At 41.3% G+C, this 17,226-nt stretch overlaps 1 long non-coding RNA gene across 1 annotated transcript; it reads right to left on the bottom strand.

The window, feature by feature from the left end:
• Positions 1–13,794: 13,794 nt before the first annotated feature.
• LOC112844472 (uncharacterized) lies at positions 13,795–15,004 on the bottom strand. Its single transcript, XR_003217201.1, has 2 exons — positions 14,464–15,004; positions 13,795–14,100 (listed from the first exon to the last, which is right to left on the bottom strand). It is a non-coding gene; the product is annotated as an uncharacterized LOC112844472 (long non-coding RNA).
• Positions 15,005–17,226: the final 2,222 nt, after the last annotated feature.

Genomic DNA, 17,226 nt, shown 5'->3' on the forward strand with positions numbered 1-17,226 from the left:
TAGACACAAACCTCAAGCTTATCAAATTTATTATCATGTAATTTATTAACCAACTGGATGAAAGATCAACCAAACATATTTGCAGAAAGTAACAAGGAATGAATATTGGGTAACAGTACTGAACATGTGTGAGTGTGTTTGGATGTTAGTGTGCACGTGTGTGGGAGTTTTCTGTGAAAACAAACTTGTGGCTGTGGGTGCTGTCTGTTGATTGAATGTGAAATGCTTTGTATTAACCTCCTAAGACCCGAACTCTTCCACGACATGCATTTTTAATTTCTCTTTGATATTTGGGCATATTGGGGACTGACGAATGCAAAAACAAAGAATTTCCAGATTTTTTTGTATACCTTATTTTTTTTTTAAGAAAAATGAGAGCCACAAATGAGGATATTCATTTGAAATTTTGATAGAACAGTAGCAGTATAATGTCCTCGTAAGTGGATATCAGCCCCATGTAGAGCAAAATTGAGTATTTTGGTCAAAATAACCAAAAATCTGATGTCCACATATGTGGACGGCAGGTCCTAGGAGGTTAAAGCACTCACAGGTCACAATTTGTTTTGCTGTGCACTGGCAGCTGACGTCCCTGTATGTCAGTTCTCCTTGGGAAATGAGAACTGCCTGATGTGTCCTCAGTGGATGGAACTGATGGCCCATCTTTAGCCATCTCCTGAACTGCTTTCTCAACTGCTTCAAACAACTTGATTGCCATTTCTGCCTTTTCAGAGTAAAAGAGACTTTATTAATCCCAGAGGGAATCTGAGTTGTCATAGCAGCTAATATACAACAAACATCAAGCACTCATATAAAATTGTGCCACACAGTAAACAGTTCTGCAGCATCTGAAATTTCCCGTTGCTGACAAGACAGTTGGTGCTATTTCTGTGCTGTCCTCTTGAGGGTTCATCCCACACCATCCAGTGGACCCTTCTGTGGCTCGCCGTTTCATGTCCCAGCAGTGAATACTAGTTTGAACAGTTCAGTAGAAAACATAAAACAATTCCCTCTCTGTCTCTATTGAAAGCATCACTGCAAAAGTGGATTGTGAATGTTCCCTCTGCATGTAATTGAGCACTGGTGACAAGTGCTGCCAGATTGCTGGTGGGCCCTTAAGTCTTGATGGGGACACTGTGCAGAAGGACGTTGGATGGGAGGATGTATGTATATAAAGCACATCTGTGTGCTGGTGTGATGTTCTGAAGTGGACTGCTTGTATCTCTGTGCTATATTTTCAGAGCTCATTTTCAGAGGTCAACATGAATCAAGTCTTCATGTGCTTTCAAGCCTCGTCTCTTTTTTGATTGTTACTTTGGATGTTTTGCCACTGGGGTCATTCTTGTGCTCCTAATCCACTACTGCCTGCTGGAGATAAGTCACTTGACTCTCTGCATTGTACTGGATGGAGACTGGGAAGAGAGATCCTTGCACTCAGAACATTCTCCGTACATGCAGTTTGTTTTCTGTGTGATGGCTTTCACAAGATCATCCAGATCGACAGTCATCACTTTCAAGTGGTGAAGCTTCTGCACAACAACCCAGATTTTCATGCATTTTGCACATATATGTGTCCCAATAAGTCTCGAGGGGTAACAAGGTGCAGTTCAGTTTCTTTTCTTTCCTTGATATTATGGTGTGTCTTTCTCCACCTTTGCATTGACTTCATATCAGTATTTATTTATATCATGAAACTGAACATAAATCTCAACAACTCGAGTAATTTCAACTGTACAACTTAAAAATCAGGTAAATAGAGTAAAATCCACAAATATTCACATTAATAAATCATTTAATCCATTGACTCTACTCACTCCTGTAACTGGTACTCAGTCTACTCTTTATATGAGTAACAGGACTGAAAGTAATAGCAGTGAGTTTTTAGCATACAGTTTGCAATATAGCCACATGGTATCCTTGCTAGTATGAGGACAGTGAGCGCAATCTAATGATTTTCCCCAACATTTTATTTTTAAAATAATCAAATAACAACTCAGATATAATTAAGGTATATCTTAAGGCTGTATGTTGATATTCAGCCATAGTTAAAATATCAAATAAATGAGAAAACGTACTTTTGGTCTTTGCATGGCTTTTAAAAGATTCACCTTATGCAACTTCCTGTTGTGCATGTGACTTCTGCAATGTTCCACATTTTTTACACGGGATAATATGTTAGGGTAACAGGACTGGGTGAAAATGCACACTGTGAACCCGCGGTTTGATTCACACAGAGCGACTGTGTTTGTGAAAGTATGAGGGCTGGTGTGACAAAACCCACGACCCGACACTACGTGACATTACTAATGTGTGGGGGCGGAGCCAAGTTGCCATAAAGCGCGCGTTACATTCCAGTACTTTATTTTAGGAGAGTTCCCAACTGAGGGAGGCACGTGACCCTGTGTTGCAGGTTAACTGTTAGATTTGTTTGCAGACTCCACTCTGTGTGTTCATCGTGTGTGGATCCGCAGATTGGTCGTTTTCACGAGCGGTCTTCTCAGTCTGTCAGCGTGTCTGCGGTTTGACATGATTAATGACCTCGGCAAAAAGAAAGTCTCCAGCTCTGTAAATCCACACACTATCAATATTATCTTTAGACGGCAGAAAACACAGTCTGAGGGGGCTGTAGTGACGTGCTAAGAAACTAACTCAACTAATTAGAAACTAACTAATTAGAAATACACTTAATCAGCAGTGGTGATGTTTTATATTCCCCATAAGATCTGGGGACCTTGGAAAGGTGTAACGAAGGGCCAGAGAGGAGAGTGGCTGTTAGTGAATCATCCAGCAGGTCGGTGTTGAAGTGTTGAGTTTTAGATGAATCTGATTTTGTCTTTCAGATCAGGGAAGGAATACAGAAGTCAGGAGGTGGAAAAAAGCAAAAAGGCAAAATCCAAGCAGAGTTCAGTTAAAAGCTGTGGGGCACAAAGATTACAGGGCAGCAAACAGAGGCTTTGAGACATGTTGTAGACAAAGGTGGGTTGATTGCACACGGGCCTGTTATGTTGTAAACTGTTGGGCTGGGAAAAGGAGAGACTTGTGGTTAAATCACACCTTAATATTGCATAAAAGAGTGATGATCACATCATGTGAACATCTCAAATAAAACCTAATACAGGTACTGTTTCATGTCCACTTTAAACACAGTGACTGCAGGTCCTCCTACATGTGGTATGACTGTAGTTTATTGGCACGTTGTCAGTGCAGATATTTTCACTGCTGCTTATTCTCTGGCTTATGCTAGTTTTGCCCCACTCAGGAAATAAGGGACTAGTTTTTGAGGATTGATTCATAACTCCAGGAGAGAAACAAAGACTTCAATGATGCTGTTCTAGGCTGTCAGTGCTGTGACAGGTCTATGGGAGAGTGCAGCCTGTCCACCCATTTTAAATTTCATTTCAAGTCAATTTTATTTATATATCAAATCACAACAGCAGTCACCTCAAGGCGCTTTATATTGTACAGTAGATCGTACAATAATAGATACAGAGAAAAACCCAACAATCATATGACCCCCTATGAGCAAGCACTTTGGCAACAGTGGGAAGGAAAAACTCCCTTTTAGCAGGAAGAAACCTCCGTCAGAACCAGGCTCAGGGAGGGGCGGGGCCATCTGCTGCGACCAGTTGGGGTGAGAGAAGGAAAACAGGATAAAGACATGTTGTGGAAGAGAGACAGAGATTAATAACAGATATGATTCGATGCAGAGAGGTCTGTTAACACATAGTGAGTGAGAAAGGTGACTGGAAAGGAAAAACTCAATGCATCATGGGAATCCCCGGCAGCCTACGTCTATTGCAGCATAACTAAGGGAGGATTCAGGGTCACCTGGTCCAGCCCTAACTATATGCTTTAGCAAAAAGGAAAGTTTTAAGCCTAATCTTGAAAGTAGAGATAGTGTCTGTCTCCTGAATCCAAACTGGAAGCTGGTTCCACAGAAGAGGGGCCTGAAAACTGAAGGCTTTCCCTCCCATTCTACTTTTAAATACTCTAGGAACAACAAGTAGGCCTGCAGAGCGAGAGCGAAGTGCTCTAATAGGGTGATATGGCACTACAAGGTCATTAAGATAAGATGGGGCCTGATTATTTAAGACCTTGTATGTGAGGAGCAGGATTTTGAATTCAATTCTGGATTTAACAGGAAGCCAATGAAGGGAAGCCAAAACAGGAGAAATATGCTCTCTCTTTCTAGTCCCTGTCAGTACTCTTGCTGCAGCATTTTGGATTAACTGAAGACTTTTCAGGGAGTTTTTAGGACATCCTGATAATAATGAATTACAGTAGTCCAGCCTGGAAGTAATAAATGCATGAACTAGTTTTTCAGCATCACTCTAAGACAGGATATTTCTAATTTTAGAGATGTTGCGCAAATGGAAGAAAGCAGTCTTACATATTTGTTTAATATGTGCGTTGAAGGACATGTCCTGGTCAAAAATGACTCCAAGGTTCCTCACAGCATTACTGGAGGCCAAGGTAAAGTAATGTTATCAGGGTGTTTTGTTCGGCTCCAGCCTTGAGATCACAGCTGGCGCCGAAGTGGTAGCCGCATGAAGTGATGGCGGTTTTCACTTTAGTGCAAACAACTCGTGTGAATTTCAAAGATGTTCTAGCATTCCCGTTGGACAGCTGTTAGCCCCTCCACGATGTCATCCATCCATACCGAGATGTTATCCAGTGTGCTCATAGAGCATGAGTGTTCACGACAGCCGTGAGCCTCTCTGAGATGTTGTCAGATGTTGTCGGTCTCAGTACTCACAGCAGCCACAAGCTTCTCCAAGATGTCATCCGTGCTGGGTAGAATGAACCCATTCTGAGAAGCCACAGCTCGCTCCATTGTTCCAATCAACATAGTGGGCAGCCTTGTGGGGGTTTGAACAGCCGTTTCCGCTTTCTTTATTCTTCGATAAGCCAGGGCTAAGCCAGTGCCGATCAGCAAGAACCCTGTAATCATGGTTCCGAAAAGGTGTCTTCAGTGTCTTACAGTCAGGCTCACCCGAGCCCAGGCTTCTCATTGAGAAGAGGGTGTCAATTGCATTCAGGGGCCAGTTGATCAAATCCATAATTCGTCTTTTAGGTTTTAGAGAACAGACTGTGAGAGAGTGTTCCAGGGAAAAAGTGAGAAAATACACGAGACTAGACAAGGACACAAGACGCTAAGCAGGGAAGATAAGGGAAGGGGGAGGAGAAAAGTGTGACTGCCTTCACCAAGAGAAAAAAAATAAAATAAAATTTGGAAGCTTTCACTTAAATAAATGAGGGGAAAGTCATACCTTAATGTTCAGTGGTGACGACAACATAAAAACTGTTTGTGTTAAATCAATATTTAAAACTGATTAAAAAAACCAAACAAAAAAAAAAAAGCTTAAATCTTATGGATGTATCTAAAATTTTATTGTGATAATGTCATGAAACGCTGTGTGGCAGGCAGGAGATGGGGACTCAAGGTGCAGGACTCACAGACTCAAGGGATGAACTTAAACCACAGCTTTATTTGCTGGTAACAGAAAACGAGCATACAAAGTAAACTAAACTAAACTGGGGAATAACACACTAAACTTACAGGGAGACACCAGGAGATCCACACAGCATGAGGGACGACGCGACACTGGCTGTGTCCCAATTCAGGGTATGCACGCTTGAAGTACGCACACTACGCACGGTGCGTACTACAAGTACGGGAAGTGCGGAAGTGAGAGGCTTGTGAAATGGGACGGTCTACCCCTTGTCGCGCTGTTCAGGTTGCCTAGCAACCATGATACTAACTGCGAGAAACGTGTCATACAGCTTTGTGTGACAGAAATGAAGGAGAAAAAAATGTTCTGGTGTTCATTCATTTTTGTCATGACATCACTTTGATTAGTTGAGACCACAGGACTGTAAAACATGATTGTTGGGCTTCATTCCTGTACTGAACAGTCATTTCAAGATTAGTTAGTAAATAACAATTAGCTAACGTTGTTCATCTGACTAAAGTCATCTCACTGTGGTACTGTAAATATAATATGGCCAATATTATATGTATTGTCAGATTATTATGGTATACACACACGTATATATATTTTACAGGATATATTACAGCAGTGAGCTTGAACTCTGGGTCAAAGATTAAAGTTGCAGTTATTTTTATTTCCTATCACCTTAAATCTTCACTCAAAGACAAGTATCTTTGACAGTGTATATATAGATGTATTATACATAATAGACAAATATTGTTCATTTAATATGTTGGCATTACTAAATTTGGCTCAATGCTTACATATATGTGTAAAAAGGAAAATGTACGAGCTGTGATAACTGTTTCTGATAGAATGAAGATCAGACTGATATATGAAATATTCCTTTATTGGGTGAGAAAAACAGACCATGTCATAACTGCTTTAAGTCATACAGAATAGATATCAGAGCCTTAAACAGGCTGACTTCTGCTAAATGGGTCAAACTGGGCAGAAAGTATACAAACACATAACATCCTTATAGAATATGATGTAACACTATAGATCAACTTACCTCAGAATATATAAAGCATATAAACAATTACAGCAATATGGTGCAACAAACACAGCAGTGCTACTAATCCAAAATACTCAAAGCTTCATAGAACTGAAACAAACATTTATTTTTAGCTCCATTCTGCTGCTGATACATACTTTAGGTTTCTGAATATTAAACTTGTTGCTGCCTTTCATAGTGTGTAACTTGAAGGCCCTGAGTACTTTCTCCCACACTGAAAACACTGGGATGATAACATTATTTGAACATTACCTAATAAGACTGATTCAGAACAGACAATTAGTTATGTTAAACTTTCCTAGCAGTCCTTCACAAACAGGGAACAGTCTGTCTATTCTCTCCATCTGTCAGCTGCTGCTGGCTCTTTCTCCTCCTCTTCCTCACACACTGCTGAGTTTGTCCTGGTGGATCATCAGGGGTGCAAAGCCTCACAGATGATGTGCAGCAGTGGGTCCCTCAGTCTGTCCTCACTCTGGACACTTGCAGTTGTCACACATGGAAATCAAATGTGTGATAAGCTGCAGGATTCAAACACAAGTGTAACTTATAAATACATGTTCATACTTTTATTCCACAATCAGAGAGAAAGAAACAGAGAGAGAGTGCAGGACAGACAGACAGGTGACAGTCTCAGGTGTACACACTGCTACAAAACAGCACAAGAGAAGGAGGATTTAGTGTTCACTCTTCGGCCGCTCCCTTCTGCCGTATTTTGCAGCAAAATTATCCACACCCACCGCTGCGCTACGAATTGTGGGATATATGAGACCACGAAGCGCGCACCGGACCACGCTTGATATTTGGGGAAATCGACGGCGCATTTGGAGTATGCATTTGAAGTACACTTTGAATTGGGACAGCCGTCGTCGCGTGGCGGTGAAGTATTCGCACTTGAAATGCGTACTTCAAGCGTGCATACCCTGAATTGGGACACAGCCACTGACTCAAAGAAACACAGGGTTTAAATACACTGGGAAGTAACGAGGGGAATGAGACACAGAAGGAGGGCACAGCTGGGAGAAATCAGGACTGACGAGACAGCAAAGCAGGACACATAAACATAAGACACGGACCTTCAAAGTAAAACAGGAAGTATGACACAGAGACGCAAACTTGACACGGTGGAGACAGCAACTAAGAAACAGAGACATAACCAGTAAGGCAAAGGACTCTACGAACCAAAAGACAGAGGGAAACTCAACATGCAGACACAGACTTACAGAGGGGACACAGAGAGACATGAAGGGCAAGGGCTCAAAACTAGAAACCATAGAATTCACACAAGTACAATAATACAAAAATCAAAGAACTAAACACGGTGGGTCAGGAGACCCAGGGCCCTGACAGATAATGAGGAAACATGACCACCAACACACAGTATTCCCCTGCAGGTTTATATTCAGCTTTCTTGGAATGCCATGTCTCCTCATTATCTAACGTGTCAGTTTAAAGGGACTCAACTCTGCCTGTGTCAGCATTTCTTTCAGCTCTTCTTTCACAAATTCCTCCATCAGTGAATCAGCTCTCACACACATAAAGTTTCACAGGTTAGAGAAAATGATCCAAATACTGTCATAAAACAACACTGACATGAAGGGCTCATCAATCAGGTACATGAATGAAATTCAACATATAGATAATATAGGAAGAAAACCCAGTTAGATACTTTTCACCTTAAGGTTGTTCAGTGTTTAAACAGCTGGAGCTGAAACATGAACTAAATGTTAAATAAAACTAAAATAAGTACAAAACACTGTGAACATCCTTTGATTCATTAGAACTACGACTGACCGTCACTTACAAATGAAACAGATGATGAAAGCTTATTTTTTCTTACAGTCTATATGTGAATGAAGTTTGATTAATGGTCATCATCATAAAGTTCACAGAGCTCTGAGAGATGCACGGATTGTTTCCATGGCAACCAAAGGTGACGTCACTTCCAAAGGTTCCAAAAGTGAAAAGCAGAATAAACACCAACTATTTAATGCACCACACATCACAGCTAGCTACATCCAACTTTTTCATCCAGACTAAAAAAGTACACACAGATAAAAAACTAAATACAACAACAAAAACAACATGACAGAAATATTAAATGAACGAAGAAAAATTGAAAAATATTACAAAATTAGCTACATTTACAATTCATAATGTCAGGATATCACACATACTTACTAGTGTCTTAAAGAAATATCCACACGCCACAACCAAGAGGGGGGTCGTACCCCGTACATATGGATTATATTATGCTGTGTAGAGATAGTCTCGATATGCTAGAGAACTTTAATATTTAATGTGCTAAACGAGGCCTGGTAAGTCTGACATGCAGCTCTATGGTTTGTTGCACCTTCTTTGAGGATTGCATGGTCTGAATTTGGGGAAAGTGGCAGCCGTCATTTCTTGTGAATAATTTCTCACTGTAAGTAACTAATGTGTATTTATATAGTGCTTTTGTTTTTCTGCCACTGTAAATAAGAATGCGCTCTTTCCTTGATTAGATAAAGGTTACTCTGACTCACTGCTCCACCTTGTGGCTGAAATTGCTATTACATAGAAGTGCAGCTAAGCCCCAGGTCCAACTTCAATTTTTATTTTAATTTGTTCGTCTTTTGATAATTAAACTCTAATTACTTATGTCTGTAGTTGTAGATGGTTGGTGGTTATTAAACACAAGAAGTACTGCACTGACTTGAACATCCTGTCAGTGTTTTAAATATAAGATTACATTTTGCTGCTCTATAAGTTGTAATATAAAGTTGCAGAAATCTCTGTTATATTCAAGGATTACTAACAAATACTACTATTTCCCCGGTGAACAAAAAGATTAAAATGTAACTGGGATAACACTTTAGAGTACTAAGATTCCTCACATCATGTTCACCAGGGAGGACAAAGGATAATTGTTTGCTGAGCTGAGCACTATATGCAGTCCGCCTTTGTTTTCGCGTCTCCGTTCACTTTGAAATAGTTCCACATGGCTCACTTGTTTCACCTGGCCTTCTCCCAGCTCCGAGCTGCAGCCGGGGCCTGGGGGCGGGCACTTGGCGCCTGTGATTAACCCCTTACATGCCGCTCAAACATAGACAGGTCTCAGACCGTGGTATTGGTCCCCGGTATCGGGGGACTTTTAACGAGTACTTTAGAAAATGTGGTATCGAGGCCGATACCAGATACCGGTATCGATATCGGTGCATCCCTAGTGGTGACGTCAACAAAAAACACATTTCCTGTTTGTATACATTTTTTACAAATAAGATATTATGGGAGAAGGAGGGAGGAGTGTGCATAACACAGGATGAATGGACTCAAATATGGAAAGAACAATGGAAATGCACTAGCTCATAAAGATGGAGGGAATTTGGATGGAAAACTTTGATTAGGTTCTTTATCACCTCTTACCAAAAGATTTATTATGATGGGAATCCCCCGTATGCTGGAGAAAATATGGACACAGATGACTACACCTCTGATATTTGCAGGCAAAATTTTAAACCTTGGGTGAAATGGGGTCAATGCAGTTCTTAAGCATGCATGCAAATGTTCATTAGTCAGCTGTGAGCGAGTCTTTCCCATTCATCTTTAAATGCCAGATTTTCACTTCAGGAAGCACACAGCCCCACTCCACTGTTGGCCAACGCCCTCAACGACTTTTACTGCCGGTTTGATGAGACATCAAGCAGCTTTCACAACTCAATAGAGAATTCCCCAACAATAGAGACACTTTGGTCACTCATGGTAATGGTAAATGGACTGATTCTTATATAGCGCTTTTCTACTCTCCCGGAGTACTCAAAGCGCTCTATACAACACGCCACATTCACCCAGTCACACCCATTCTCACAAGCAATACCTCTATACTGAGTGCTTTCTAACTACACTCACACACATTCATACTCCGATGGATGCATCAGAGAGCAACTTGGGGTTAGTATCTTGCCCAAGGATACTTGGCATGCAGACTGGAGGAGCCTGGGATCGAACCTCCAACCTTCTGATCAGTAGGTGACCTGCTCTACCTCCTGAGCTACAGCCACCCCCAGCTACAGCCACCCCCAGCTACAGCCACCCCATCCCCCCACCTTCCCCACTCCCCCCACAACAGAGCAATTAATGCTATGAAAGACTTCACCCACAGGAGCAACCTCCTCACTTCACACCTATGAGGATTTCACACCACCTTCTCCCACTACAACCCTTCATATTCATGAAGCAGATGTGAGGACGCAGTTTAACCCTTTAGAAATACTAAGAACCAATTCAATTCAATTCAATTCAATTCAATTGTATCTATATGGTGCCAAATCACAAGAAAAGTAGCCTCAAGGCGCTTTATATTGTACAGTAGATACAGAGAAAATCCCAACAATCATATGACCCCCTATGAGGAAGCACTTTGGCAACAGTGGGAAGGAAAAACTCCCTTTTAACAGGAAGAAACCTCCGGCAGAACCAGGCTCAGGGAGGGGCGGGGCCATCTGCTGCGACCGGTTGGGGTGAGAGAAGGAAAACAGGATAAAGACATGCTGTGGAAGAGAGACAGAGATTAATAACAGATATGATTCAATGCAGAGAGGTCTGTTAACACATAGTGAGTGAGAAAGGTGACTGGAAAGGAAAAACTCCTCGTGTGTCATAGTGGTCTGTAGGGATGGGTATCGAAAACCAGTTCTTGTTGAGAACCGGTTCCCACTGTTTCAATTCCTTGGAATCGTTTGCCATTTTTGCAAACAATTCCCTTATCGATTTCAGTCGCCCTGAATGACGTCACCACGTTGCGGCACGTCGGAGCGTACCTGGCAGGAAACACGGCGCCTAAGCGGCTCAAACGCTCAAAAGTTTGTTTATACTTTACCAGAACGGATGACAACAGGGCAACTTGCAATACTTGCAAAGTAGATATTTCATTTAAAGGAGGAAACACTACGAATATGCAAAAGCATTTGCTCACAAAACACGCGATAACCTTAAATGAATGTTGTGTTTTTAATTCTGCTCCGGACTCGTGAATCTCAACCCAGCAGCAGCGGTAACGTTTGCACGTCCTCTCCCGTTAATGCGGCAGGTAAATAATCAACTAACAGTGCATATTATGTTGGCGCGATCTGCTTTATTACAAAACCTGCCATTACTGTGCATTTAGGTGACCGTGATGAGAGAGACAGACAGAGTCTGGCTGGCGCTCGCTGGCAGTTGTCGCTGCAGTCCACCGGTAGCGTCTCTTTTCAGGCCCGAATGTCACCGAGCAGTGACTAAGTTTGTGGTCAAAGCCTTGCAGCCATTTTCCACAGCAGATGGTAAGTGAATGTGTTTAATTGTAGGCAGGGACATTACTGGATATTCTTGTGTAATTGCTACAGAATAATTTATGTTATACTTTGTTATTGCTACAGAAGAATATTTATTTTATTATTTTACATTTACAATTTTCCCCGGGGACCCTGTGACACCCCATTGAAGAGCCATAGACTGGATCTCTTAAGATCTCACTGTTGGGTTTATAAGGCCATGTTACTCCTAAATTTCTATCTTGTTCAAAGAGAAGATATAAAACAAAATTCTAAGCTAATCGACCTTAGTGTTCTCCTTTTTAAAAATAAGAATCGATAAGAGAATCGATAAAGAATCGAATCGTTAAACAGAATCGAAAATGGAATCGGAATCGTTAAAATCTTATCAATACCCATCCCTAGTGGTCTGATCAGACAATATATTTACCCTTCTGTGCCATTTCATGTTTAGGTCAGTTATGTTTGTTTAGGTCAGTTATATTTCTTTGTGCAGTCATTTGGTTTGTTAAGTTTGCAGTTCTTTGCCTGAGTTCAGTTTTGTTTCTTTGACATTTTTTATGAGCTTAACATTAATTACTTTTATAAATATAATATTTGGATTAAATGAATGAAAACTTTGTTTTTCTAATAATTCCTGTGACTCCTGCTTTTTCAACTTGGTTCATCACACAGCCCTAAATATTTGTTTAATGTCCTGGTCAAATATTACTCCAAGGTGTTACTGGAGGCCAAGGTAATGCCATCCAGAGCAAGTATCTGGTTAGATACCATATTTCTAGGTATTTTTGGGCCAAGTATAATCAGCAGCATAAAGTTAGTTGTCACCCAGGTCTTTATATCAAGCTCTGCTGTGTTCAAGCTATTAATTACTGCGCGCAGGAGAGCCAAAACACACATCAAACATTAGAGTTCAGTTATGCCAGCTTTAACCTTGGGATGCCTCAGCTTCTCTTTTATATCCCCCACACTCAACTCTCTGCATCAGGAAGCTCCTGCCACTGGTCACCCTGGGAGTTTCGTCCTTCTACACCCTAACAGTTAGCAGATAACGCAGTGAAGCATCGCCAAGCAGTTTTCACAAGGTCATGCTGACACAAAATTTGACTCTGACTTTAAACACTGGTCACTTCAGGTGTTGCTCTGATATACAGGAAATGACATCACGGCTCAAACTCTTTGTCAGTAAACCATTTCTTTATTTAACGTATAAAATTTTGGTTTAATTGTTGCAGGATTTCATTACACAAACAAGCTGGAAAAAAACTGCAGAACACATGGATCAATGGATTCAATAAAAATATAACAGGAAACAGATTTCTTAATCAAACTGCTGGAACAAAGCGAACCACTCAACACAAACACTACAGTAGAACAGTTTAGAAAGCTTAAAATGTAACAAGAGGCACATTTTCATTCATAGCTGCCTCATCAGATCTTTACAGAAGACTCCACCTGAACTCTGTGGAGCCTGATCTCAAGGGTTTAAGTCTGACCCTGAAACCAGAAGAGGATCTTTCTGTCTCTGCAGATTCACTGTGATCCAGAGATGGCAATGATTTCAGTCCTGCATCACGCTGATGTTTGCACAGAGAAGATAATTTAGTAAATGTTTTTGAACATTGGTAACAGTAAACTTCATAATCATTATGCAAATTGTTACTCTGTGAATGGTACTCATGGCCATTGACCAGTGGTTGTTGAGCAATGCTCATAAGAATTTGCATATTAATGATGAAGAAATTGACCTCACAGCCCATTGTTCATTCATTGGCCGGTTTCAGTCGTTATGCAAATGTACTGTTTACAAGATTAACGTAAAAGCAGGAATCAAGACGGAACAGTTTATTTGTAACATGGAATCGTTTGTGAGTGGAGTATGAACTGAGATTACTCAAACTCTTTCACAGATGAAGTTCTCTTTCATGTGTCTGCGTTCATGCTTAGTATGATCACATGATTGTGAAAAGGTTTTGTCACAGTGTCTGCACTTGTATGGTTTCTCTCATGTGTGGACTCGTTTATGCTTTTCAAGCTGACGTGCACTGATGAAGGATGACCCACACTGATCGCAGACATGCTTTTTAACGCCACTGTGAAGGAGTTCATATTGTTTGAAGTCCTTTGAAGTGGTGAAGCCTCTCCCACATTCTTTACAGTAGTTCATTTTGTCTCCAGTGTGTCTACGTTGATGTATTTTCAGAGTCCTTCAATGACTTAAAGTTTTTCCACAAAGGTCACAACAAAAGTCTTTCCCACAGCGATGACAGGGTTGAGAACTTGATCCATCTGTGTGGCTCTGCTTCTAAACAAAAACACAAAGACAGTGTAAGTCAGTCCTTCAACATTTTTATCCTGAACGTCACCTGAAATAAAGAGCATCTCTGCCAAAGTCCAATTACATTTTACTGTTCACATTATCACACTCAGCTCAATTTAATGTGCTATAAAAACGATAAGAGTAAAAACATTAAAGTAATACTAGTTTAATGCTACAATAACAATAACACAATTCTCAAACACTATCCCTAAAAACCTGTGATTAGAGTCTGAATAATCAGTCAGAGCTGCCTTTCCATGCAGTAGAATTGCTAACATGCTAACACACTTTGATGAGCAGAGTTGTTTCAAACAGTCGGGCTGACAAGATAAAAATATAAATACATACCTCACAGTAACTGCACTTGTGGAGTCTTTCTGGTGTGGATCTGTTGGTGTGCTTTCAGGTAACGTGGAGATTTAAAAGTCTTCTCACACAGGTCACATTTATAAGGTCGTTCCTCAGTGTGGGTAAACATGTGATGTCGCAACTCTGTGTTTGTAGTAAACTGTTTACCACACTGATCACAGCTGTACACATCATGTCTGGTGTGAATGCGTAGGTGTGTATTTCGGCTCCCTATCCGGCTGAAAGTTTTTCCACAAATGTCACAGCTGTACGCCTTAATTCCAGAGTGGGTAACTAGATGACTCTGTAAGCTGTGACTGTGAGTAAAAGCTCTGCCACACTGATCACAGGTGTACGCTTTAACTCCACTGTGGAGGAGTTTGTGTCTTTTTAAGTTTGAAATGTGCGTAAATGACTTTCCACACTCGTCACAGCTGAACGGTCTCTCTCCAGTGTGGATGAGTTGGTGTGCTTTTAAGTTTCCAGACTGCGTAAAAGACTTTCCACAGTCTCCACAGCTGAACAGTCTCTCTCCAGTGTGGATGAGTTGGTGTCTTTTTAATGTTCGAGACTGGGTAAAAGACTTTCCACAGTCATCACAGCTGAACGGTCTCTCTCCAGTGTGGATTAGTTGGTGTGTTTTTAAGCTTCCAGAGTGGGTAAAAGACTTTCCACACTCGTCACAGCTGAACGGTCTCTCTCCAGTGTGGATTAGTTGGTGTGCTTTTAAGTTTCCAGACTGCGTAAAAGACTTTCCACAGTCTCCACAGCTGAACGGTCTCTCTCTGGTGTGGATTAGTTGGTGTGTTTTTAAGTTTTCAGACTTGGTAAAAGACTTTCCACAGTCTCCACAGCTGAACGGTCTCTCTCTGGTGTGGATTAGTTGGTGTGTTTTTAAGTTTCCAGAGTGGGCAAAAGACTTTCCACACTCATCACAGCTGAACAGTCTCTCTCCAGTGTGGATGAGTTGGTGTCTTTTTAAGCTTCCAGAGTGGGTAAAAGACTTTCCACACTCATCACAGCTGAACGGTCTCTCTCCACTGTGGATGAGTTTGTGTGTTTTTAATTTTCCAGACTCGGCAAAAGACTTTCCACACTCATCACAGCTGAACGGTCTCTCTCCACTGTGGATGAGTTTGTGTGATTTTAAGTTTGAAATGTGCGTAAAAGACTTTCCACACTCGTCACAGCTGAACGGTCTCTCTCCACTGTGGATGAGTTTGTGTGTTTTTAAGTGTCCAGACTGCGTAAAAGACTTTCCACAGTCTCCACAGCTGAACGGTCTCTCTCCAGTGTGGATGAGTTTGTGTGTTTTTAAGTGTCCAGACTCGGTAAAAGACATTCCACAGTCTCCACAGCTGAACGGTCTCTCTCCAGTGTGGATTAGTTGGTGTGTTTTTAAGTGTCCAGACCTGGTAAAAGACTTTCCACACTCGTCACAGCTGAACGGTCTCTCTCCACTGTGGATTAGTTGGTGTGTTTTTAAGCTTCCAGACCTGGTAAAAGACTTTCCACAGTCTCCACAGCTGAATGGTCTCTCTCTGGTGTGGATGACCTGATGCATTTTTAGGGAAGCTTTCACAGTAAAATCTTTCCCAAACTCGGCACGGTTGTATTTTTTTCTTCCACTTCTTTCTTCAACAAAATTGGCGGCCTCCTGAGAGCGCTGACTTCTCGATCCACGTTGGTCCTGCAGTGACAGAGATGCAAACAGAGGCAGTGATTTGTGGGAAATACATTATTCTAACCAGCCTTTTATTAGTGGTATTTTGTGAGCTTTTATTAAATAAGTATTTATACTTATTTTCATACACACATTGCAAATGTGCTCATGAGAGTTGGCATTCAGTCTTTTGAGGGTCAATGCAAACACGCTTACAGACACAGATAAATATTAGACTTGTTTCTAGGGCAAAGATTAGAGACATTTGGCTGTGCCTGTACGCCTGCTCAGTGAGATTAGCACAGAATGTACTCTGGATGTTTCAGAGACGTGTACGAGGAGAAAAAAACAGCAGGAAACACAGAGTGTGAGACGATGAGGACGGTTTTTAAGTGTTATAGAAGTCAAGTAACTGACGGATATTATGATATCTGCTTACGTATTGTGAGGCTGGACTTTAATATACAAAAGTTGAGATCTCTGTGAGTGACGCTGCAGAGATATATATATATATATATATATATATATATATATATATATATATATATATATATATATATATATATATATATATATATACACAGGCAGCTGGGCAGACGGCCAGCATGCCGCCCTCAGGCGTGGCAGGACCCCCACGAACCCCGACCTTCGTCTCCAGCTCTGCAGGTCCCGCTGGCGCGCCAGCCTCCGGCTCACCCCGAGCCGCGCGCTGTCCACCCTTACAGTTAGGGCTGCACGATTTTGCATAAAATGAGAATGACGGTGCAATCATCATAGTGTGTTCTTTTTTCTTTTTTTTTTTAAAATCGTTGTCATTTGGAAATGAAATCGCGATTTTCTAACGATTAATCGTGCAGCCCTATTTACAGTGATCACGCGGTTGCTGTAACAGTAGCCTACATTCAACGGCTGCAGCCCTCCTGCTGCCAGCTGTACACATCAACACCAAAAACAACAAAAGCACAAGCAGCGCACAGGTTTTAAGCCAGCGAGGCATCATTGTAGAGGCAGTGAAGGTGAGTCCATCTCACCTGCAGCGGCATCGCAGACCACGAGCCGCCACAATAATAAAACATTTTTTATTTAATTATAAATAAATT

The sequence above is a fragment of the Oreochromis niloticus genome, unplaced genomic scaffold, assembly GCF_001858045.2.
Source record: "Oreochromis niloticus isolate F11D_XX unplaced genomic scaffold, O_niloticus_UMD_NMBU tig00000235_pilon, whole genome shotgun sequence".
Taxonomy (NCBI): Eukaryota; Metazoa; Chordata; class Actinopteri; order Cichliformes; family Cichlidae; genus Oreochromis; species Oreochromis niloticus.